The sequence below is a fragment of the Sciurus vulgaris genome (assembly GCF_902686455.1).
Source record: "Sciurus vulgaris genome assembly, chromosome: X".
Lineage (NCBI taxonomy): Eukaryota > Metazoa > Chordata > Mammalia > Rodentia > Sciuridae > Sciurus > Sciurus vulgaris.
In genome coordinates this window covers 127,071,168-127,098,533 of record NC_136471.1, presented here as the reverse complement: position 1 = coordinate 127,098,533, position 27,366 = coordinate 127,071,168, and the positions used below count along the sequence as shown (strand labels likewise).

Genomic DNA, 27,366 nt, shown 5'->3' with positions numbered 1-27,366 from the left:
TCCTGTATTAAACCCTTTCATCATTTTTAGTAGCCAGATAGCCAATGGGGAAATCAAATTATTTCTCTGAAACTTGACATCATCATAATTCTAGTACAAGTAACAATAATCATAATACTAATAAAATTCTAACTTTTTGTAATAATTTATAGTATGTGCATATAATTCAATTATACTTAACAACTACTCCATAGGGTAGAAATTACCTGTTTCACTGATAAGGAAATAGTTTCAAAAAGTAAAGAAATTCTAAGCTAAGTAGAATCTTCACCCCTGTGATCCCAACTACTTGGGAGGCTGAGACACAGGTATTTAGAGTTCAAGGCCAGCCTGAGCAATTTAGCAAGACTCAACTCAAACAAAAAGAAATAAGTAAAGAAACTCATTGAAAGGGGTGGAGCAAGATGGCAGCCAAAATCCTCCAGTGACTGATCATTTCCCTAGAAGTGCACCAGTTTGAGCAGCTATTCATGTGCCAAACTACCTTCATAAGAACTAAGGAAACCAGGGAAGAGACCATGGTGCCAGTTTTTAGTGTACTAAAAAGATGCACTCAAGAAGTCAGGAAGGAAAGAGTTGCAGTATCACCCCCTTTCCCAACTCAAAGCAGTGTGGAGAGAGATTCCTTCCACTTAGGGAAGAGAGAGGAAATTAAGTTTCAGGACTTAGACTTGAAACCGAGCACCAGGCCCACCAAAGCAAATCCATGTGCAGGTAGAGCCCCACAAACACTACCCCCATGCCAATACCCACAGACAGCTGCTAGAACTGCATTTACCAGGCAGTTGATAGCAGTCACAACCCCTCCCCCCAGCTTTGGACAGCAAAAGTAGAAGATGCCAACCACTGGGTAGCAGGACACAAAAACGAGTACAGGACTTTATCTTGGAGTTCAGTGCTCGGCCCACCATAGCAAGACTTAATACCAAACAGAAAACAAAGGCCCTGTACACAAACCAGGGCTCACAGATTGAGGTTCCAGACTGACTGTGGCATCAGGTGGAGACATGAATGCTGCCTGGAGGGATCTGAGTTTTCGTCTACATATTGTCAGCCTTACAGCAGGCCTACAGTTACCTCCTCCCCTCCAGACTGCACAATCCCTGCAGCTGTGAGGCTCAAGTGCAACCCAGGTTAGTATCAGCCTTGGTGGCCAACCGACTGTCTCCACCACCCACCCCCAGCCCAGTATTTGCAAATAGAGTCTCTAGACATGCCCCAGCACTAGACAGAGATGTTTGTTCTCTGAAATTGATTTGTGTTTTGGCCGGCATCACCACAAGCTGTGGTGCACCTGAGACTGTGCAGGTCCTTATAGCTATGAGACTCAGGTGTGGCCCAAATTAGTATTAGCCTTAGTGGACAAAGGACTGCCTTCACCAACACTACCCCAAACTGAATAGCATGTCATGGAGCATAACTTCATTTGCTGAGGCTATGACAGGGTAGTTGGCACAGGACTTTGCCTTAGAATTCAATGCAGACTGCCAAAACCTAACACTAGGCAGATCCTAATGACTTCTGTTCCCAGGCCAGGGTCTGCAGACAAAAATCTCAGGAACAGGACCCCTGTCAGGTGGAGACAAATAGACCCTGTCTGTGGAACTGCTATTCTGTCCAGCATCACCTGTGGCTGTTTGCAACAGTCTTGGGCCACAAGTCTACCTCAGCAGTAGGCAGTCCATAGTAGTGTGGGTCTTGGTCCTACCCCAGTGTTATGCTGGTCTTGGCAGGTCATCGGCTCAATACATGACACACTTTTATGGTGTTCTTGGTCACAGGTGTGACATAGGAACTTGGGGCTGGTCTCTCAGTAGTGAATCTGCCCAGAGCCAGGCAGAATTCCACAGTGCCCAAACACAGACTAGTGACTAGGTAAAAATATTCATATACATCGGAAGGTCAAATTTAACTCAACCAAGACTATGCCAAGATATTTTTAAATCAAGTTCTCAAAGTTTAAAAGATAAATAAATGACTTTCAAGGAAGTAAGAAAAAAGAAACAATGCATAGGGTGTCCCAAATTTACCTGACAGAAGATTTCTTGGGAAAAACTTTACAGGTCAAAAGACAGTAAGTAGCATGAAGTTTACAGAGTGTTGAAGGGGAAAAAATCAACTGAAAATAGTGTAACCAGCAAAGATATCCTTTAAAAATGGAGAAGCAACAAAGATATACCTAGACAAATAAAAGCTGGGAATATACATCTCCACCAGGCCTAAGATACAAGAAATGCTAAAAAGGAGTTCTTCAAACTGAAAGAAAGAAATATTAATAAGTAAGAAGGCATAAAATTCATTCATAAGAGTAACCATACAAATTCACAAAATTCTAATACTGTTAACATGGTACATGAAGCCATTCATAGCATTAATATGAATAGTAAAGAACAAAACAACTAAATAATGACATTAATATGTTAAATGATATGCAATATAGAAATATGTGAAATGGGATATTGATCAAAATGTGGAAAGCAATGGTGTACATGTGAAGAGGATTTATTTGTATATCTTCTGTATTCCTTTTTTGTTTTATCTTTATGATAATGTTCAGTTGCTATCATTTCATAATAGCTTGTTATAATCAAAAGATGTTTCTTGTAAGACTCATGGTAACCACAAAGTAAAAAATGTAATAGACACACCAAACAAAATAAATAAGGAATCAGAGCACATTTACCGACAAAAGAAGACTGTAAGCCAGGGTGGAAGAAAGGAATTACAATAAAATTAGAAAATACGTTACAAAATGGCTATATCAAGACCTTACCTATTGATAATTACCTTAAATGTCCTGGATTAAATTCTCGAAAGCAGGACTAGCTGTATGTATATCAGATAAAATACAGCTCAAACCAAAAGCAGAAAGAAGAGACAGAAGGTCATTATACAATGACAAAGGGGTCAATTTATCAAAAAATACCAATTGTAAATATATATTCACCCAGACTGGAGTACCTAAATAAATGAAGCAAACATTAATAGTCCCAAAGGGACAGATATGTTCCAATACAATAATAATAAGGGACTTTAAAAGCTCACTTTGGCAATGGGCAAATCATTCAGGCAGAGAATCAGCCAAGAAGCAAAAAACTAAACTGCATTGTAGGCCAATGGACCTAACAGGTAACTGCAAAATATCCCATCCAACAATGGAAGAATACACATTCTTTTCATCAGCACTTGGAATATTCTCTAGGATATAGCATATGATAGGCCATAAAACAAATCTTAATAAATTTGAAAAATTAAATCATGGTATCTTTTCTGAACATAATACACTAAAAGTAAAAATTAATAACAAGAAAAACTTTGGAAACTATGTAAACACATAAAAATTAAGCAATTTACTCCTACCAATGGATCAAGGAAGAAATCAAGAAATTTAAAACATGAAAATGGAAACATACCAAATCAATGGGTTACAGCAAAAGGAGTAACTCAGAGGGAAATTTAGAGTAATCAATGCCTACGTCAAAAGAAAGAAGGAAAGAACTCACAAAAACAACCTATCACTGCACCTCAAGGAACTTAGAAAACAAAAATAAACCAAACACAAAATTAGTAAAAGGAAGTAAATAATGAAGATTAGAGAAATGAAATAGAGACTAATGGAAGCTAACCCACAATGAGGCAGGGTGAGGGGAAGAATAGTAGTGCCATAGACTAGACAATGGGAAGTGAAGGGGAAGGAGGGGGAATAAGCAAAGGAAAGAAAGTGAAATGAATATGACAAAGTTTTCCCACGTACATATATGAAAACAACACAGTGAATTCTACCATCATGTTCATCTACAAGAATGGGACACTAACTAGAATAAGATATATTCCGTGCTTATATAATTGTATCAGAATGGATTCTGCTGCCATATACAACTAAAAAGAACCAATAACACAATCAAAATAGAGTGGTGGCTTCCAGAAGCCAAGAAGAATAGGCAGGGAGGGAAAGGTTGATCCATGGGTAGTAAGTTACAGTTAGATAGAAGCAAGAAGTTCTGGTGTTCTATTGCTATTGGATGATAGTTATTTACTGTGTATTACAAAAAGCTAAAAGAAAGAAATGAAAATATAGCTGTCCTTAACCTGAGTTAAACATATATACACATATACATCGATACCACAACTTTTATGTCTTTATGTGTCACCTAAAAATTAATTCAATTAATTTAAAAAATGAAACTCATCTGAGATCATGTAGGTATTGACCATTAAGGAGAAAATCTGACCATCTGGCCTCTCATTTCATAAAAGAGATTACTGGTTTATCTACATTGTGAGGAATAGTTTTACAAAGGTGATGAGCCTATTCCAAAATTAGATGTGACATAGAAAGTGTAATTCCTACTAAAAGCTGCTTAAAATGAGGTACCCTAGGAATTTGGTTCCCATTTCAGTCCACTTAAAATATTTCAATGACTTGTTCTTGTCCTTTAAAAAGAAAAGTCAAATAATTGAAAATCATGAAGGAGAAATTAAAAGTCAGTTGAAGATACACCGCAGTTAAGGTCTTTTGAAAATTTGAGCATCCTTCCAAATAGCTTGTTCTTGATTTCCTCTTCACTTGTTTGTTATGGTCTGTATACACACCCCATATATGGAATTTGAATCATGTGGTTCTTTTGTATTTTTGTTGTCAAGTGTCCTCAACCATCTCTAACAGATATCCCAGTGTGTACTCCCACATGTGCTGGGAAGTACTCATTTACTGTTACCATCCTGTTACTTGACCAACTTGCTGCCTCTGCTGCTAAGGAGGAATATTGTGAGCTGTATTTTGGCTCTGGAGGGCACTGCTAGCCTTACCAGGTGACTGCTACCACTTCCTCACCCTAAGTTTTCAGAAGGGAACATTATCATATCACTCTCTTCATTCCAAATGAGTAATATTATATTCATTTCCCTATCTCATGTCAACATATCACCAAACAGACTATACCTCTTCACAAGACTTTACAGTGAAGCTGGCAAAAATAGAAAGTTTAAAAAAAACAGAAGAATTAAATAGCAGTACCTTCAATAAAGACCTAGATTTCCTTAGGAGACTTCTTGTCTTTGCTCCCAAGCAGTTTATTTCCCACCACTAGAAGCTCATGGGCTTCTTCAGGTATCATTCTGATCCTAGGATCCAGAATGAGAAAGGTTCCTTATTCTATTGTAATGGTCACCTGATAAGTCCTTATTTTAGGTTATTTTAATCTCTTTGCAGGATGATCAGGAGGGAGAATAACATGTTTTCTAGGTGTGAACCTTATTCAGCTACAAAGATGTGGTCCTTCAGTACAGGGAAGAGGACACCCATTAATGGAAAATTTATTAGATATGGAACATCAGAATTTGAATCTACTGATTGGCCCTGGTCCATTAGATGTTAAAGCAACCTATCTCAAATCTGTTTGAAACCAGTTACCTGGCATCAGTGACACAAAAGTTAGAGGCAACCAATCACGATGAACTTGACTCTTGTGCCAACCAGAGAAATCTATTCATGACTTATTTAGTGTTCTTTTCCCTTTTTGTCCTATATCTCACCCTTTTAACTTCTGCTCAGTCACAAGCATTGGATTCACACCTGAGTGACATAGCTTTGCTCTTATAGGAAGACTACAAATGCAGTTACAGGACTACTTTGATTTTCTTAACATTTATCACATAAGTTAAATTCCCAAAGTTCCCATTACTCAGCCTTAAATAAAACTATGTAGAAGAACAAAAAACTCATCAGTCCTTTTCTAGTTTGCTTCACCAATTTTCTCAGCTGAAAGTTTTAGCACTTTCTTACTGGGAATTTAAAAATTATATATGTATTTATGTACCTATATACACATATATAAACATGTGCTATATGGTATATATAAAGATATGTTGTTATACTTAAATTGAGTCATACTGCAACTACTGTTTTTTTCACTCATCAATATGTCATTAGCATCTTCCCATATTAATAAATATAGATTTATACTATTCTTTTTAAAAGCGAAATAATTCCCTATTGCATTTCTCTATCATAATACCTTTAACAAATTCCGATCAATATACATCAAGGCTGTATATCATCATTCTTTTGTCCAGAGATGATAAAAACAAATTCGAATAAGTTTATGCAAAAACAAGAATTCATAGAATAATATAAATGAAAATTTCAAGAGCAGATCAATAATGACTGGATCTTCAGGCTGAACTATCAATAAGAATTGACCTCTCACTATCTCTCACTTTGATTCATCCCTCCTCCTCCTCACTTTTAAGATTTACTATTTCTTCTTCCATGTTGCTGGGAAACAGTGCAAATATATTCACTCTTACGATTGGTTTTTTGTTGGGTTACCATATATGCTGGACTATAAAATAATCATTGTGGTCAGAATAGATTAATTTGAGTGATTACTCTGAGTTGTCATCTCACAAATGTAGAAGAAAAGAATGGAGAGCCATGATAGACAGCATGGGAGAAGGTAGTTCCTCAAAATAAGATCAGAGTGCATTTGCCAGATGAAAACAAAATAAAGATGCCAAAAATCAATGAATAAATCACCAGAAATTGGCAGCTAAATCTCTTCAAATACTGATGTAATGATGCTGAATAAAACATTTTCAAAAAATCTACCAGGATATGCACAAGTAAGATACTTATACCAGTTTCACTTGTCCTAGAAATTCAAGATTTTTTCAATATTTGTGTATCAATAATTATAAATTACAGTTACCATATTGGTCGGTTGAAGAAGAAAAATACACACCATTAGGTCAAGAAAAAAGATAAAGAGGGGACAAGAAAAGAGCACTGACCTGAGTCAACTCCCTTTAAAAACCTTTCCTGGAAACCTGCCCAACAAACTACTGTCACCTTTCATCTTCCAGGGACCTTGAAAGTCTGGGCACACTGATACACCCAACGATAAAGGAGTTCTGTCACTGAGAAAGACAGGAAAAAATAGGCTAGTAGAGATGACTCTTAAACTCTGTATATCTTTGATTTCTTTGTAGCTACTTGATCTATCAGATGGATTTTACCCTTAATTGTTTTAAAGTAACCCTTGATTTGTCCTACTTAATGTTTTTTAATTCTCAATTAAACCTTTGCTTGATTTGCATCTACATTTGTCTAATATATTTCCCACAGTCTTTTATTTTAAATCATTCTGACTTTTTTATGTTTTCTATTATACTCAGCATTTATTTATATTTATTATACTTGATTTTCTTGCACAGAACATGCTTTTTATTTTTTAAAATGTCCAGCTTGGAGCTTAATTTTTTTTAGCACTGGGGATTGAACCCAGGGGCACTTAACCACTGAGCCACATCCCCTGCCCTTTTTATTTTTTATTTTGAGACAGGATCTCACTAAGTTGGCTAGGGTCTTGCTAAGTTGCTGAGGCTGGCCTTGAACTTGTTATTCTTCTGCCTCAGCCTCCCCGGTCGCTGGGATTACAGTCATGCACCACTGTGTCTGGCCATTTTTTAATATATAAATTTATTTTTTACATTTAATGATAAACACATTTGGTTATAATCTTTCACGGTGTTTATTTTTTTCTCGACAGTTTATTTCCTTTTTCTTTTTCACAGTCTTTGTTGTCTTTCTTACCTTTTGGCTTCTTTCTGATGAATTTATAGTTATGCATCTTATTTTAAATGATAATTTTTGATAAACACATATTTCATCTCTGAAGTGTATTTATTAATTTTAAAATTGAATAATGCCTACTAACAAATTCACTGGAAATGAGAAAACAATTCCACTCTTCTCACTTCCCAAAATTATTTTGTTTTGAGTTTCATCTGTTTCTGTGATTTTTTGACCAATTATTTATATTAAAAGCATTTGTTTATGTTACTGTAATAGGTAAGTTTGGATTCTAGTTTGCAAGTTAGAAACTCCCAAAAAGCTTAAACAAACAATGCTCATCTTTCTTGCTATAGCCCACCTGCACCTCAGCCCTGCTCTGGTCTGGTCCTCAAAACCTCCATCCCTCACCTCTTACAACCCTGTGTCAGCTTCATATGCAGAAAAATTGTTGTTAGTTCCAAAATCATTTCTCAACTTTGAATGATTTTATTATACCTGGTCACTATTCTCTGGAGACCTGGTAAAAAACAATCCCCATTTTTTTCCTATAGGTGTTTTAATGTTTTATTGATTTCTTTCTTTGGTCTTTTCACCTTCACTCTTCAAAGGTAAAGTACACACAAATTACATGTTTCAAGAAAACCTTCAATATTTTACTCTATAATCTAAAGTGGGAAAACAAGGCAATCAATTTTCAGCAACATCTTTTTTCATTCTTTGCCAGAGCCAGAGGCACATTACCATGAAAACTGTGTTGTCTTTATGAAAACAAAATGTGCATTCCATCAATGGACACAAGGGAGAAGCTAATTAACTTGCACCAGAAAACAACTATATTTAATCTTCTTGGATAAAATTATATGAACAAAACTCAATCAGTTCAGATTTGCTCAGCAGGCTCCTTGTGAAGTTTTTCATCTCATAAGGAGTTTGTTCTCCCTTATCTTTATTTGAAAGAGTTCTCAACTGGACAAGGATTGACTTGACACACAAAATTTTACACCTCTAGGTAGGAATGATATTAAAAATATTTTATGATTAGTCAGGCGTGGAAATGGACCAATCAGAATGGATACCAGCTGTAAATAATATGCCCAGATATTTAAGTGGACAGCTTCTGAAAAGAAGTTGTGACTATGAAAAGTCTTGTATCATAGGATGAGACACATCCAGAGGCCTCTAACTCCTTTCTTTCTTCAAATCCTGTGATTCTCCTTCCAGTTGGTTCTCCATCATTTGTTTAAAACCTCCTCTTAGGCTTATCTAAAGAAAACTAACCAGAATTTTATGGGGAAGAAGCTAGAAGGGGTAGAAGTAGAGAAAATAATTTCAGGCAAGTATATGAATACAATAATTTTCTGTAAGTGTAGAATTACTATAAAGGTATACTCATATGTCCAAAATTGGAGCTTAGAAAACCAACTGAAAATTCAAGGATTTGAGGTTATTGGCAGAGGTCCACCAAGAAGGTTAGCTACTTGAGGTTCAGTTAAGAACCCATGTCCATAAAAAAGTGAATGTTTCCTTCTATAATTAAAAAAAAAAATCAGAATGTCAAATAAAAAAGAAAAACTTGTTAAAATTGAAAACAAATGAGCCTAATTTTATATCCACTTGATAATATAACCAGACAAAATAATTAGTTCAAGTGTCCTTAAAACACAGTGCTTTAACTTTGCATCATTAGGATATACATTACAAAGAGAAAAAATGCAAAGAAATTTCATTCAATGATTTTGTGGTTAGTGTTAATACAGCATTGTTATTTTGAAACTATTTTTGCATATCAAAAGGTAGAGAAAATAAATGGCATTGTCCAAGATTTTTCCAGTGTAAAAAAGCCACATGTATAAAACAAAAAAGAAAAAAATACTTTAATATTAAGTTGGAATTGAAAAAATCAATATGAACTCTGTGTATATGTGTGTGTATGTGTGTTCTAAGGCTGTCTGCTGAAAGCACCTGAAAATAAAGGCATATCAGAAACTATAATCCACAAATGCTATTAACTACTGAAAAGAAGCAGGGTCCTGTAAAGAAACCGTTATTTCTAGGTATAGGATATTAGAAATTCAAGGTGTACCTAGAGCATCCTGTTGAGCCAGAGAGCAAGAAAGTATTCAAAGACTAATGGGCTCAACCATGGTGGCTCACACCTGCAATCTCAGTGGCTCAGGAGGCTGAGGCAGGAGGATGGAGAGTTCAAATTCAGCCTCAGCAACATCAAGGCACTAAGCAACTCAGTGAGACCCTGTCTCTAAATAAAATACAAAATAGGATTGGGGATGTGGTTCCATGGGTGAGTGCCCCTGAGTTCAATCCCCACCCAGTACCAAAAAAAAAAAAAAAAAAAAGGATTAATGGAATCCAGTCAAAACAGCTTGAAGGAGTTCCCACTGACAAAATTTGGGGCCATTTTAAAATTGAAAAGTGTAAAGTGGCTGTATATTTGAAGAATGCAATCAAATTTTCATAATATTATAACTAAAATTGCCTGGCACATTTATAAATCTTTGCTGCAATAAATGAAAATTGTATGTCCTCCAAAAAAAGTAATGACTATCATTAATTGAAATGCATTACCTATATTAAAATCCATGAATCTGTAAGAAGAAAACAATAAAACACTTCTTTGCCATCATTGCAGGGGATTATTACACCTACTCTTTACCCTAAAATTTGTATTGAAAAAAACCAAATATTTATCCTAGTTTGCAACAGCAATTTTATTTCAGAGTAATCAAACTGACATAGCTAATGAGAAGGCTCTTCCTCAAAGAAAAATGATAGTTGTTAAGTGTAGGATGGATGATTGAATTAGAAAGCCACCAATTTGTATCCTCTTAATGTATCCCTTCAGTCAAATGAGGATTGTCCATAGATGCGAAAACCACTAGGTAAACTGATGGTAGGGAACTGGATAATCACATCGTATTAAAGAATTACCACAGAGATTAAGACTTGCTTGCCAGGGAGCAATGTAACTTTACAAGGGAAGGATTTGGTTATCATCACCTTAATCCAGTGACCAGTTGTCATTATTGAACATAATGGGACAATTAGAATTAGTAAGCTCCCTGAGGTGATGTGGTAGGAAATGGCACACCATCACTTACAAAATATTCCTCCCAATTAATGTTAATGTGAATTAAATCAAGCCTGAAGATCCAACATCTAGTTTATAGGAAATACATGAGTTAGAGAAATAAATAAAATAAAATCATGAGGTAACAATTGAATAAGTCCAGGAAGCATAATTATTATATGAAACAGTTGCATTCCATTGACCATCAAGGGCTTTGCACAAATATCACAATCTTCACACCATGCAGGTTAGAACTCACGGGCAGAAGCAGAACAGAAAGCATCATGGGCAATACTATAAAAAAGGGACCTCTCATGAATAATCTTATGAACAGAGGGAGCCTAGGAAGTGTAGGATCAAGAAAGTGATAGACAAGTGATTATGTCACTGTCAGCCTCTGCAAATGTGAAAAGAGAGCCTACAGAGTGGGAGAAAATCTTTGCCATACACACTTCAGAGACAGCACTAATTTCCAAAGGTTATAAAGAACTTTAAAAACTTTACACCAAAAATACAAAGAACCCAATCAAAAAATGGGCTAAGGAACTGGGCAGACACTTCACAGAAGAAGATATACAGGTGATCAACAAATACATGAAAAAGTGCTCATCATCCCTAGTAATTAGAGAAATGCAAATTAAAACCACCCTAAGATTTCATCTAACTCCAATTAGAATGGCTATTATCAAGAACACAAGCAATAATAAGTGTTGACATGGATGTGGGGAAAAATGCACTCTCATACATTGCTGGTGGAGTTCCAAATTAGAGCCTGGCAATCTCGTGGGATGTTGAAGCCAATGTGCTGCACCTTCCTCTGGGGTAGGGAGAGCCAATTCCAGCTAGCAGAAAACCTGGAAAGACTCACCAAAAGCCAGTCAGTGGACAATTCTGTTTCCTTAAGAAAGTGATCCCCTATAGGGACTCCTAGCCTGGTCTCTTCAGCATTTCAATGGATGGGGGCAGATGTTTGGGGGGGTAAAAGAGATTTAAGGGAGACCACAATTATATACAATGCATGCTATGATTGGATCTTGGTTTGGCAACTATAGATATTTTAAAGTGAATTGAGGGATAAGTTATTTTAGACAATTATTGGGAATTGTGCTAGATAATCACAACCATGTAAAGATTCCCTATTATTTCTTTAGATATGCATACTGAGCATTTAGGGTGAATGTTGTGAAGTTTATAAATTAAAATACTTCTGACATAAATAGATGGAGCAAATATGGGAAAATCTAGATGAGGGATGTCCATTACATCTATTTTTCTGTTTGAAAAATGTAAACATACATATTCCAATAAATGTGTAATGAATTTTATCAAGCCTTCAGATTTAATTATATATTTTAATTAAATATATTCAATGTTAAATAAAATATTCAATTACATATATATCTCATTATATATAAATAAATATACAGAATGTGAGTTTACTATATTATTTTCTATCAAGTACTAAATTATTGCAAGCAAGCTGAAGATTTTAATTAAAATAATTAGAGCATCAGTAGAAGACTAAGCAGGACCTGAATTATTAATAAATGTACTAACTGGATAGTCCTGCTGAGAACCTTAGCTCATTTGGATTTAATGGTGGCATACATTATTTCTAATAGTAGATTTAATGTTTCTATAGCATTTTGTTTTCATATCAAAATACTGAAAAGTAAACATTCCTTCCACCTTATGCAACCAAGGAAAACATTATCAGTGTTATTTTTCCCAAAATTTTCTGTGCAGATTCATTGTAAACCTTTCATACTTTTATTCAGTCACCTTACTATTTTGGTTTTTAGGTGTTGTTTTGTTTAGTTTTCAACTTTTTGAAACTTTAGTTATTAACTAAACTATTTAGTTATTAAAATTTAGTTTTAAGTTTTTTTTCATATAGAAACAACTTATTGCTGGGGACAAGAAATATCAGAATTTTTGCAGCCAGTACCCACCACACCCTCAGCTCCTACTTTAAAAAAGGAATTTTTATAATCACCAGTCCTCTGTACAGTGCCCCACCCCCATCTCACTGTACACAACTGTCTGGCTCTGGATCCTGGTTCAGAGTAGGCCTGGGCTTGTAGCTAGCTAACCCTGGAGTTGGCCTGAGCCTTGAGCTCACCTTGGTGCTGCCCATCAGCTGACCCTCCTCAGGCCCATCCCCTCTTGGAGCTGGCTTCTGTCTTGTCTCCCTTCGCATGTCTCTTCAGAACCCCAGTGGGGGTAGAATGGGTTGTCAGCCCCAGTTCTGTCAGTTCTACTGGCACTGGTATGGGCAGTGCCTGGTCACCACTTTACTCTCTTGCTCCAGTTCTTTAGAGTGAATTGGACTCAATTTGAAGGAGTCACTTGAGCAAAGACTGTTTGTGCCCATTCGCAAAGTCCTCTGATAGAGTGAGGATGTACTGGCCCTTGTAGTAGTTGATGAGGTTGAGATAGTACGGTGGAGATGACATCCTCTTTCTTGATGCTGGTGATTTCACTGATCTCATTGATGGTGATCTGGCCTCTCCCCACTTTCTGACTTCAGCCCCATTAGGATTTCCAGTATAGTCTGGGACCAGTAACTTACATAAGACAGGAGGCCAAGATCTGAGAGGGGCTTCTCAGGGATTCCTGTCTTCCCTTCCACTTTGGAGAGTTCATAGCTGAGCTCCATCAGCAGCTTGCTATAGTCCCGGCGTTGGTAGGGAGGCAGGGCAAGGATGCAGGCCACACTGTAGTCTTCTGTGGACTCTTTTTCCTTGGAGAAGTAGTCCACAAGGTGGAAGCCCTTACAGTCACACTTCATCATGACATAGAAGGGGAAGGAGTCCGTGTCATAGTACAATGCCTTGTGGTCAAGGAAACACTTGGCCAAAAGACAGATTCTGGAAGAAATTCTTCTTCTTCCATCTGTCAATCTCAAAAAAAGGAGATGGTACCCTTGAGCTAAATCTCATTGCCTGGAGGATGTCCAAGGTCACACTTGGTGAAGTGACGCTGGAGACACTTGAGACTACATCCATACCTCGAGGCAGATCTCACACAGGTAGAAGACAGGCAGCATGGTGAGCTCTTGTGGGTGTGGGGAGAAGTACCACAGCTTGAGGCTGTTCCATGCACTCAAAGTTCTTCATCTGGGAAACAATATCATTGGGGCTTCAGTCAGACACCTGGCTGCCAGTCATGCATGGTGCCAATGGTACTCCATCTGAGCTGTCCTGGGAGTCCTCATCAGTGCCCAGGCAATTAGATTTTCACTTCTGTCCTGGCTGAGCTTCCACTGCCCTATGGGCCGATCCATTCTTGGGGAAAACTGTGGGCTGTCTTGCTGGGGAAACCACCTCCACCTTTCGTTTCAACTCTCTCTCTGGAGAGCCGGGCGGTGCCCAGGAAGTCTGTTCTTTTTTTTTTTTTTTATTCTTTTTCTTTTTTTTTTTTAATTAAAAAATCATAAATTAACATAGGGCAATATTGTTTGATTCATTCGGTTATGTTTTTCCCTTCCCCCCCACCCCTGCCACCCCTCTTTTCCCACTATACAGTACTTCCTTCCTCCATTCTTACCACCATCCTTATCCCTAACCCTAAACCTAACCCTAACCCTAACGCTAACCCCTCCTACCCCCCATTATATGTCCTCATCCGCTTATCAGCGAGATCATACGTCCTTTGGTCTTCTGAGATTGGCTTATCTCACTTAGCATGATATTCTCCAATTTCATCCATTGGCCTGCAAATGCCATAATTTTATCATTCTTCATGGCGGAGTAATATTCCATTCTATATATATGCCACAGTTTCTTTATCTATTCATCAACTGAAGGGCATCTAGGTTGGTTCCACAATCTGACTATTGTGAATTGAGCAGCTATGAACATTGATGTCGCTGCATCACTGTAGTATGCCGATTTTAAGTCCTTTGGGTATAGGCCAAGGAGTGGGATAGCTGGGTCAAATGGTGGTTCCATTTCAAGCTTTCTGAGGAATCTCCGTACTGCTTTCCAGAGTGGCTGCACTAATTTGCAACCCCACCAGCAATGTATGAGTGTACCTTTTCCCCACAACCTCGCCAACACCTATTGTTGCTTGTGTTCTTGATAATCGCCATTCTAGTTGAGGTGAGATGGAATCTTAGGGTCGTTTTGATTTGCATTTCTCTTATTACTAGAGATGTTGAACATTTTTTCATATACCTGTTGATTGCTTGTACATCTTCTGTGAAGTGTCTGTTTATTTCCTTAGCCCATTTGTTGATTGGATTATTTGTATTCTTGGTATAGAGTTTTTTGAGTTCTTTATATATTCTGGAAATTAGCGCTTTATCTGAAGTACGAAAGGCAAAGATTTTTCTCCCACTCTGTAGGCTCTCTCTTCACATTACTAATAGTTTCCTTTGCTGAGAGAAAGCTTTTTAGTTTGAATCTATCCCAGTTGTTGATTCTTGCTTTTATTTCTTGTGCTATGGGAATCCTGTTAAGGAAGTCCGATTCTAAGCTGACATGTTGAAGATTTGGACCTACTTTTCCTTCTATAAGATGCAGGGTCTCTGGTCTGATTTCGAGGTCCTTGATCCATTTTGAGTTGAGTTTTGTGCACGGTGAGAGATAGGGGTTTAATTTCATTCTGTTGCATATGGTTTTCCAGTTTTCCCACCACCATTTGTTGAAGAGGCTATCTTTTCTCCATTGCATTTTTTTGGCACCTTTGTCTATTATGAGAAAATTGTATTTATTTGGGTTTGTGTCCATGTACTCTATTCTGTACCATTGATCTACCTGTCTATTTTGGTACCAATACAATGCCGTTTTTGTTACTATTGCTTTGTAATAGAGTTGAAGATCTGGTATTGCGAGAACCCCTGCTTCGCTCTTTCTACTGAGGATTGCTTTAGCTGTTCTGGGTTTCTTATTCTTCCAGATGAATTTCATAATTGCTTGCTCTATTTCTGTAAGGTACATCATTGTGATTTTAATTGGAATTGCATTGAATCTGTATAGCACTTTAGGTAGTATGGCCATTTTGACAATATTAATTCTGCCTACTCAAGAACATGAGAGATCTCTCCATCTTCTAAGGTTTTCTTTAATTTCTTTCTTTAGTGTTCTGTAGTTCTCATTGTAGAGGTCTTTCACCTCTTTTGTGAGATTGATTCCCAAGTATTTTATTTTTTTCGATGCTATTGTGAATGGGGTAGTTTTCTCTTTCTGAAGATTCATCACTTATGTATAAAAATGCATTGGATTTATTAAAATTGATCTTGTAACCTGGTACTTTACTGAATTCACTTATGAGTTCTAAAAGTTTTCTGGTGGGATTTCCGGGTTGCTCTAAATATACAATCATGTCATCAGCAAACAGGGATAGTTTGAGTTCTTCTTTTCCAATTCGTATCCCTTTAATTTCTTTGGTCTGTCTAATTGCTCTGGCTAGAGTTTCAAGGATGATATTGAATAGAAGTGGTGAAAGAGGGCATCCCTGTCTTGTTCCAGTTTTTAGGGGGAATGCTTTCAGTTTTTCAACATTTAGAATGATATTGGCCAAGGGCTTCACGTAGATGGCCTTTACAATGTTAAGGAATGTTCACACTACCCCAATTATTTCTAGTGTTTTGAGCATGAAGAGATGCTGTATTTTATCGAATGCTTTTTCTGCATCTATTAAAATAATCATGTGATTCTTAACTTTTAGTCTGTTGATATGGTGAATGACATTTATTGATTTCTGGATGTTGAACCAACCTTGCATCCCTGGGATGAAACCCACTTGATCGTGGTGCACTCTCTTTTAAATATATTTTTGTATGCAATTTGCTAAAATTTTGTTGAGAATTTTTGCATCGATGTTCATTAAGGATATTGGTCTGAAATTTTCTTTCCTCGATGTGTCTCTGTCTGGTTTGGGTATCAGGGTGATATTGGCTTCATAGAATGAGTTTGGGAGAGTTCCCTCTCTTCTATTTTATGGAATACTTTGAGAAGTATTGGAATGAGCTCTTCTTTAAAGGTTTTGTAGAACTCGGCTGAGAACCCATCTGGTCCTGGACTTTTCTTTGTTGGTAGGCTTTTGATGACCTCTTCTATTTCATTGCTTGAAACTGATTTATTTAAGTTGTGTATGTCCTCCTGGTTCAGTTTAGGTAATTCATATGTCTCTAGAAACTTGTTGATGTCTTCGAGGTTTTCTGTTTTGTTGGAGTATAAATTTTCAAAATAGCTTCTAATTATGTTTTGTATTTCACTCGTGTCTGTTGTGATATTTCCTTGTTCATTCCAAATTTTAGTAATTTGAGTTTTCTCCCTCTTTCTCTTTGTTAGTGTGACTAAGGGTTTATCAATTTTGTTTATTTATTCCAGGCCCTTCTAGCTTTTAGGGTCTGGATTGAAAAATCTGCTGATATTCTTGTTGGTTTCCCCCTGAATATAATTTGATTCTTTTCTCTCGCAGCCTTTAAAAGTCTGTCTTTATTTTGTATGTTAGGTATTTTCATAATAATGTGCCTTGGTGTGGGTCTGTTGTAATTTTGTATATTTGGAGTCCTATAAGCCTCTTGTACTTACGTTTTCCATTTCATTCTTCAGATTTGGGAAATTTTCTGATATTATTTCATTGAATAGATTGTTCATTCCTTTGGTTTGTTTCTCTAAGCTTTCCTCAATCACAATAATTCTTAAATTTGGCCTTTTCATGATATCCCATAGTTCTTGTAGATTCTGTTCATGATTTCTTACCATCTTCTCTGTTTGGTCAACTTTGTTTTCAAGATTAAATATTTTGTCTTCAATATCTGAGGTTCTGTCTTCCAGGTGTTCTATCCTATTGGTTATGCTTTCTATGGAGTTTTTAACTTGGTTTATTGTTTCCTTCATTTCAAGGATTTCTGTTTGGTTTTTTTTCAGTATCTCTAACTCTTTATTGAAATGATCTCTTGCTTCCCGTATTTGCTCTTTTAACTGTTGATTGGTGCAATCATGTAATGCCTGCATTTGCTCTTTTATCTCCTCCTTCAATGCCTGCATTTGCTCTTTCATCTCCTCGTTTGCTTCCCTGATTATTTTAATTATGTACATTCTGAACTCCCTTTCTGATATTTCTTCTGCTGTGCTGTCGTTTGGTTTTATTGATATAGCATCTAGGTTTGTTTGGGACATTTTCTTTCCTTGTTTTCTCATATTGGTCAGATGTCAGTGGGACTCTGAGATATTGCAGATTTCCTCTATTGGCTTATAGTGTCCCTGTAGATTTCCAGTGTATTACCTCCCAGCCTTCAGTAGCCTGAAGTCTTGGAGTAACTTGATAATGCAGTGCTTTCAAAGAAAGCTGCCCCTAGCCCACTACTGGTTCCAGGGCTTGGAGCTGGCTCTGTGTGGAAAGGCTCTCACTGGGGGGCTTGCTCCGAGAAGCTGAGAAGCTGGCCCTGTGGGAGGAGCCCACTGCTGGAGTGCTCAGGGCTGCCTGGGGTGGACTCTAGCTGCCGTGCCCTACTCTAATAAGCCACCCAAATCCGGGCCTGCCGCCCGGGCCACCCAGCTTCACCTGGTGGGGGAGACTCACCCCGTGGCTCTATTTTAGTCGGAGTCTCTCAATGCCTCCCCTTCTTGAATCCTGGGTTCTGTAGCGACTGGAGATGCAGTCACCATCAGGTTCACCATCTTGGATTGCCCCGTGGAGAAAGCCTGGGGCTGGAGGGGGCAGGGCTGCCTGGAGAGGTCTCTGGCTGCCCTGCCCTGGTCCCAGAGGCTGCTTGTGGGTCGGAGCTCTCCGCTGGCTTGGGGACTTGTGCCTGGCTCTGTGTAGAAAGGCTCTCACTGGGCGGTCTGCTCCGAGACGCTAGCCTAGAAAGGCGCTTCCCGCTGGAGGGAGCCGGGCTGCTTGGGGAAGTCCCTGGCTGCCCTGTCCTGGTCCCTGAAGCAACCTGCAGGCAGGAACTCGTCACACTGATCAGGGACTTGGAGCTGGTTGTGTGCAGAAAGGCTCTCACTGGGGGGCCTGCTCCGAGAAGCTGGAGAATCTGGCCCTGTGGGAGGAGCCCACTGCTGGAGTGCACAGGGCTGCCTGGGGAAGACTCTAGCCCCCTGCCCTACTCTAATAAGCCGCCCGAATCCGGGCCTGCTACCTGGGCCGAGCTTCACCGGGTGGGGGAGACTCACCCCGTGGCTCTGTTTTAGTCTGAGTCTCTCAATGCCTCCCCTTCTTGAATCCTGGGTTCTGGAGCAACTGGAGATGCAGTTACCCTCTAGTCCACCATCTTGGAACGCCGGAAGTCTGTTCTTGAAGGGAATCTTGGCCTATTTCTTGGGGAACTGGATCTTCCTTAGGTCCAGGCGCTCCTGGGTCACCCATTCATCCAGACATTTGTTGAAGTCAATATAATGGACATAGAAAAGCTTCCAGCCACTGCTGTCCTTCACACTCAGGATCTCAGCCAGGAGCCATTCATCTTCATGGTCCTGGTTCCAACGCAGCACAGGTAGGCAGCAGCCCTCGATTATCTCCCCCCTCTGCCATCTTCCCTCCCTCCACTACCACTTCCAGTTTTAAATTTTATCAGGGAAAATTCCTAACACTCAAAGGGCAAAGAATAGTCTAGTTTAGCCCCATGTACTCATCATACAGCTACACTACTCTTCAGCTGAAGATCAATCAGCACTCCCTTTCCTTATCTCATCTACACTCCCTTTTCTTCCTACAGATTATGAATTTTCATAATTCATAGTGTTATGAAGCAAACATATTGTTTGACCCAGAACACTTTAATATGTTTCTTTGAAATGTGTTGTTCTTTACATGACTTCAACCTTATTATCAAACCAATGAAACCCAATAATTCTTTAGTATCATCAAAATATCCAGTCAACAGTCAAATTTCCCCTAGGCAGTTCATAAATGCACCTTCAAATTTGATTTTCTTTAGAATTCAAACAAGGTTCATGTGTTACATTTGCCTGAAATGTCTTTTAGTTGTGTGCAATCTATACTCTCTTTTATTTAATAATACTTCTTAGAGTTCTTTCCTATGACCTATTTTTTATTGGCTGTATAGTATGCCATTGTATAGGTGTCTCATAATACATTTTATCTATTACCCAGTGGCAGGTGGCTAGGTTTTTCTTAGTCTGTTACTGTTATAAGCCATACTGCAATAAATAGTCTCAAACATACTTTTTTGTACACATATGAAAGCATAAATATGTAAGACAAATTTCTGTATAAGGTATTGTGCATTAAATAGTATGGGACTTTGCAATTTTGATAGAACCTGATGAATTGTCTTCCAAAGAGATTGCCCCAAGCATATGTTTCCCCATACCCATATCAATATCAAATACTGTAAAATTACCTGCCTACAGTGTATTAAGTGAACAATGGTAGCCACTGTTTCATTTTCATTTTCTTAACTAGGAGCAAAACCATATTTTTGTATGTTTATAAGACATTGGTACTTTGTTTCCAATGAACTATATGTGACCTTTGGCCACTTTTCAATTGGACTGTTAGCTTTTTCTTATTGATTTGCATGAATAATATATATAGTTGGGAAATTAGTTATTTCATGCATATGTTGCAAATACATTTTCTTGTTTTATTGTTTACCTTTTAATTTCTTTGTGCATTTTCTGATGCACTGGATTTTTAAAAAATTCACATGCTGTGATGGTTCATTTAAATGGTCAACTTGATTGGATTAACAGATATCTAAGATTAAAATGCTTCTGGATGTGTCAATAAGGGTATTTCTAGGAATGACTGACACTTGGGACAGCAAACTGAGGGGAAGATGCATCATAAATATGGGCAGCACAGTCCATTAGGTTAGGGATCTGGATAGAACAGAAAGTTGGAAGAATGAAGAAACATCCACAGATATAAACTCAATTATTCTTGAGTGCATGCTTTTTTCTTTTTTTTTTTTTGTGGTGTTGGGGATTGAACCCAGAGCCTTGTGCTTGCAAGGCAGGCACTCTACCAACTGAGCTATATCTCCAGCCCTGAGTGCATGCTTTGATTGCTGCTGTGATGGCCTGAGAACATCAGACTCTACCACCTTCAGTCTTCCAAAGGGGACTCTGGCTACTGACTCTCCAGGAAATTACCAGGACTTCAGTCCTAGACTGGGACTACATCTTCATTCTGAAGCCCCAACTTCTTGGACTGAGCAATTACTGGTTCCTCCAGCTCTCCAGCCTGATGACAGCCATTGCAGGATTTTCCAGATTCTGGTCATGTAAGATAATCTAATAAATCCCTTTTTTGATGATAGATAGATAATTGATAGATGGATAGATATTCTGTTGGTTATGTTCTTCTAGAGAACTCTGACTGATATACATCCGCTCTTTATCTATCCCATGATGATAAAATTTCTTCCATGTGTCTTTATATACAGGCATTAGAATTTTCAAAGTCTTCTTCATATCCTTGTAACAAAAAAGAGAGGCAGATTTGGCTAAGTGATTCCACTCACATCATCTTCGTTGTGAACACTTATAAATGTTAATAAGTATGCAGGCATATATTTTTCCCCTAAATTCATATCAGAGGTATCCCACCAGAAATGAACACTTTCATCAAATAATTTTGAGAAATAATGAATAACATCCTGGATGGTCTTTATTTTCCTTTATTACTTTTAATGATGTAACTGAGAGTAATTGAAAGAAATGATGATTAATGCTGTTTCTCCTGACTATTAAAAGAATTTCCAATATTGGTTAATTGAGTAAGGCCTTCAGTGGAATTGGTTGCCTAAAAGTCCTCCTAAAACAAAAGCAAAAACAGTCTTTAATAGAAGGAGCTAGAAGTTATATTTGTTTAGCCTCTTAATGTATAATACTGGATAATGGAAGAGATAACTTGGCCCCTTTTGGTTGAAAAATGATGCTAAGAACAACTGAGAAGTTAAATGAGTTGCCCAAGGTCACACAGGGATCAAGTGCTGGAGCCAGGATTCTTATCCATATTTGCTAGTTTTGACCCCAGCCACTATCCCATGTTTTCCCAAGAGGGTAAGTCAAAAAGTGCAAAGGGTATTAATGTGAGGCAACCATACTTTGAAAGGAAATTTGGGGTGTTGATGGTCCTCATTTTTTGTGCAATTTCTAAGAAAACTAATTTATTTTATTTTTTTAATTTTTATTTTGATTCATTGTACACAAATGGGGTACAACTATTGTTTCTCTGGTTGTACATAAAGCAGAGTCATGCCATTTGCGTAATCATACATGTACATAGGGTAACGATGTTTGTTCCATTCTATTATTTTTGCTTCCCCCCACCCTCTCCCCACTCCTCATTTTCCTCTATATAATCCATCCTTCCTCCATTCTTGCCTCCCTCCCACCCCCCATTATGTATCATCATCCACTTATCAGAGAAATCATTCAACCTTTGGTTTTTTAGGATTGGCTTATCTCACTTAGCATGATATTCTCCAACTCCATCCATTTACTTGCAAATGCTATAATTATTCTTTATGGCTGAATAATATTCCATTGTGCACATATACCACAGTTTCTTTATCCATTCATTTATTGAAGAACATCTAGTTGGTCCCACAATCTGGCTATTGTGAATTAAGCTGCTAAGAACATTGATGTAGCTGTGTCACTGTAGTATGCTGATTTTAAGTCCTTTGGGTATAGGTCAAGGAGGTGAAAAATTAATTTTTAATAAAATTATTTTGCTTATACAACATTTATCTTGCCAAAATGTGCTATATTTTGTCTGTATTCTCTCCTTCCTACAGTTGTCAAGGCATCACACTATACTTTTTATGGGATAAATGCTTGATATTTGTTGAATGGACTTATTGTTACTCAAAATCTCAAAAGAAATTCAGTGATTGGTTGCTACTCATGAATCTTGGCATTATATGCACAGGAACACATATATTTAAGATGTTCACATCAGTAAAATTTCCCATTTTTTACTGTGAAGATATCAAATCATTTGATTAAGGAGATGTTTCCGTTATTAAATATAAAACCCAGAACCTAAATTTAACCAAAGAAATACAACTTGGATTTTCTTTTTAATAAGCCAAATTAAAGTATTATATGAATAAAAGTAGAATTCTTCAACCAAAAGTATATGTTGAGATATAGATATATGTAGATATGTCAGCCTACTGAAATCTTAATGTGCAAATTACAATCATAAAAACTTATATTGAATGTTCTCCATGTGCTGGGTGCCAGATTTAAGCCTTATCTGGTTTATCTCATTTCATCTTCTTAATAACCTTTTGAATTACTGTAAAATTTCCCCATTTTACAGGTAAGAATACTAAGGCTCAGAAGCCAGGGTAGATTTATAACTTAAATAAGGGTTATGCAATATTGACTGTCTAAACACTCCCTGTTGCTCTGTGCTCATCTACTAGAGTTGAAGGATTTGATTTTCTCAATATGGCACCAGCTTATCCTCCAGTCTATGGCATGACTCAGATGGAGAAGGCCTGAAAAATGATTCATACTTGATAAGTCTTAAAAATGAGGGGATAGGTAAGATTTGAACTAGCAGAGAAAAGAAGAAAAGGCCATCCAAATGAAGAGAACTAACACTGGGAATCATGGACATTAATACTTGACAAGTGATTTATGCCTTAACTTTAAAAAATGTGATGGCACTAGCTATTTGTAGGAGTAATGACCCCACACTTTCTTTTCCATCTCTAACAAATCAAATCAGTTACTAACACTAAAATCACCTTCTTCTCTAAGAAATAAATTTCAGACAAGTTAAGAAACAGGGTGCTGTGAATGGTTAAAAATAAAGAAAATAGAATGTAAAATTGAGTTTTGTTTTAACCTTTTTAAGTCAAAACAATGATAGCTCTCACATAAATTGTACAATAAATACAGTCTGAAAGTTGACATGAATTTAGCATGTTACTGTCCTTCATGATGCAATCAGTATTATCAATTACAGTCCCAGCAACCCTGAGCACCTTGTGAAGAATTGCCAATAAAGTACTAAAATAAGCTTTGCATAAGCTGGGAGTATCATGACATCTGTTTTCAAAATTACTGTTCTGTAATTGTTGAATCTCATTACAGTTGGTAAAAATTGTATTCTTTCACCTGGGATAAGTGCCTATGATTTTTAAATAGCAACACATCAGAAATGACGATTGTGACTCCATGCTAATTTCATGGTTGTGCTATGTTTGCTAAAAGCAGAGGATTCTTACCAATTACTTATATCACTCTGGATGTTTATGGATGTGGGCAGTAATAAACCTTACCTCAAAGGTGACTTTGGCAGAAAGGTAGTGTAATAGTTCATGCCACAGAAATTCCAAAAGTAGAGCACCTTCAGGGATTCAACAGAGTCATTGGAGATGTGTGTTCTTTCTGTTCCTCTCCTCTGAAGATTTGAAATTCGCAAAAAAAGAATAAACAACTTATGATCAAGTCTATAGGGTTGAATTTATCTTAACACTTGCTGACCTTATAGTTGTAGGACAACCGTGGGTGGCGATCTATACCCATCCACCCTCATTTATGCCAATCACGTGAGAGGGAAGCTTCTTGTGGGTCTCTCCTAAGACTGAAAAGGCTTCCTTCCCAGATGCCCTTGGCAGGTTTCTTCTGGTATCTCTCTTTGGTCCAAACTGGCTTAGGACTGTCAAGTCCTGAACTAATTACTTGAAAGAAGAGTAGAATTTTTATGATTGGTTTGGAGCCTAAGTCTCTGGGGGTAGGATGGATTCAGGAGGGTCAACCACAATACCTACCATGCCATGATATTTTAGTTCATTATTAAACTTCTTAGGACATCAAGAAAGCTCTCTGCCAAAAGCAGAATTAATCCCTAGAATTACAAATGATCTTAGCAGACAGTCTCTGATGCATCACAGTCAACACTAGAAGTGGTAGTACCTATCACTTCATCAATTTTGTGGTCCCAAAGATATCTGTTTCTCTCCTCTCTCCTCTCCTCTCCTCTCCTCTCCTCTCCTCTCCTCTCCTCTCCTCTCCTCTCCTCTCCTCTCCTCTCCTCTCCTCTCCTCTCCTCTCCTCTCCTCTCCTCTCCTCTCCTCTCCTCTCCTCTCCTCTCCTCTCCTCTCCTCTCCTCTCCTCTCCTCTCCTCTCCTCTCCTCTCCTCTCCTCTCCTCTCCTCTCCTCTTCTCTCTCTCTCCTCTCTCTCTCTCTCTCTCTCTCTCTCTCTCTCTCTCTCTCTCTCTCTCTCTCTCTCTCTCTCTCTCTCTCTCTCTCTCTCTTCCCCCACCCCTGAAATTTGCAAAAAGAGGAGAGTACTTTCTTCTTAAGCTTCCGGGATTCATGATATTCCTCTTCACACTGGTGTCCAGCAACACCTCCACCTCTTATCTTTACTGCCATCATCTGGTATTGACTCTGTTCAGGTGCATGACTAGATCTTATGATAACTTTGGAAGCATTCTGATTAATAATAACTGCTTATTAGTTGGTTGTGATATAGTTAAAGTAGTTCACAAGTACAACCCTGATTTGGATCAAGACTATAAATCCTTGAGGCAGTACATCTCCAACTTCAATGCGCATGCATATAACAATCATCTTATTAAAATGCAGATTCTGATACAGTAAATTCTCACAAATGAATATATCACTGTCAGCAAGAGCAAGGGGACCTTCAGAAAGACATTGTGAGATGATGGTACATGAAGACAAGGTGGGGACAGCAAAATAAGCCTAATAACAGGTTGTGTTGCAATTTTGCATTGCATCCCTACAGAAAAATGGAGTATGGAAATGTGGATATTGGATCTGCTCTCTGTCATTCACAAGATTAAGCCCAAACTATGATTCTTCCCACACAAGCCTCCAGATATAACAGATGACCTCAAGGATTCATATTGCTTTATCTTATTCCTCCTTTCCTTTTACCAATCCTAGATCTCATCTTCAGTGGTACACTAACTCATGATACTGCAATTAGAAAAGCTGCATGCTAGATCCTGTGACCAGTTTTCCAATTGGTTACCTGTCCTCAGTTCACAGTGGCCAACTTGCCTTTGTATGTTCCTACCAAGTTCTGGAGTTCTGAAGACAGATGATACCTGTCTGCTCTGCTATACACTCCCATGATATTTTCAGTCATGCACCTGAACCTAGCTTGGGGAACCCCACAAGAGTAGATTTGAACAACAAAGGCAGAAAATACACCTCTCTCCATTTTCCTAAGTGTATCTTTTACACACACACACACACACACACACACACACACACACAAAATGTTTATGAAATCTGAAGGGAGTCTCTGTTAATTCGAAGCCCCTTGCTGGAGGGACCCCCAGAACTGTGTGTGTAGCTTCCTGCTTCTCCCTTTAGACCAGTGTTAGGAAGAATGATAGGCATAGAATGATTCCATTTCTTTCATCTAGTTCAGTGTCTATTCCAAAATAAGCATTTCCTTTAAGCATTGCTGAAAACCATTCATCAGTTTCTGCTTGGACTCCTCTGAAACAGCTCATTCCATTTTTGTGGGGACAGCTCTATATTTGAGAAGTTCTTTATTCTTAGCTGAGAAGTGGCATCACTACATTACTTTCTTACGTTGACCCCATTTCTAATTTTTTTATTCATTTTCCACTTGGAAATTCTTCAAAAAGTTAAAGATAGCTATCATTTTCCCTAAGGTTTCTCATTTCCCAGTGAAACATGACAGGGTCCTTTAATGATTCTACATTTAACATGATTTCCACACTTTATTATCTTAGTAATTCTCACCTGTTCCTCATTTATCAATATCCATCTTGAAATTCCTTTCCCAGGCTCTTACCTAATAGCATTTAAATATTGGGACAGGTCCCTACAACACTACACTAAATATTTATCCCGGGTAAGAATCATTTGCTTGTTTACTTGTTTTCTTGCTTGTTTAAATGGCTGATTCATAGGACAGACTTTAATGGCATTTGAGTCAACTAAAACATCTAGGGCCTTTCCCATGCTCACACACAGAAACAGCTATTAAAGCAGCTGTTCTTTATCCCAGGAGATCATTGATACAGAATAAAAGGCATGGTACTTAGAAGACATACATTCAAGCTTTGGCTCTTATGCTTACTAACCTTGGACAAGTTACTTTGTCCTTTCTGAGTCTCTGCTTTTTCATCTGGAAAACAGGATTTCTCAGATCTGTGTTACTTCACTGATGGGATTCTTTGATCAACTGAGAGAATACAAGTTACATTCTTGATTAAAACTATGATAAAAAAATTTAGTAATGCCCAGTTAATATCTCATGCTTGTACAATCCTGATCCTATTTAATTCCTGAAGATACTAAGTCTGTAGTAAGTCATCAAGATATTTCCTGATTCAGAAAGACAGATAAAATCAATGAGTGTTAAACCTAAGTTTATACCCACAGTTTATTCTAAACCAATTTCAATATGATCACTCTCCTTTTTATGCCCATTTTGGTCTTTATGCTTATGTTTCAAAACAAATCTAAGGCAAAAAGAGAAAGAGAAATATGAACCATCAGTATACCAATCTATAAGAATGAGCAAAAGCTGGTGTTTGATATTATTTTTTATTTTTTATTTTTACATATATATTAAGTTCAACATTACAGATGAAGTTGAAACTCTCTTTTTAGTCCTATCTGCCATCCTTTCCAGAGTCAAATGCCAGTACAAAGAGCTGTACATCTTCCCTGTCCACGTTTTTGTGATTTACTACAAAGATGACATCCATAGACCACATACAATGGTGATTTATACATTTAAA

The 27,366-nt window shown here is 37.7% G+C and overlaps 1 long non-coding RNA gene and 1 pseudogene across 2 annotated transcripts in view; one reads left to right on the top strand and one right to left on the bottom strand.

Annotated features, from left to right (window-relative positions):
• Nucleotides 1-27,366, top strand: part of LOC306650880 — a 114,964-nt gene that overhangs the window by 35,164 nt on the left and 52,434 nt on the right. The gene's annotated exons all lie outside the window — the stretch shown is intronic.
• On the bottom strand, nt 13,007-13,944 carry LOC306651159 (histone acetyltransferase KAT5-like; annotated as a pseudogene). Its single transcript has one exon. The product of its transcript is annotated as a histone acetyltransferase KAT5-like (transcript).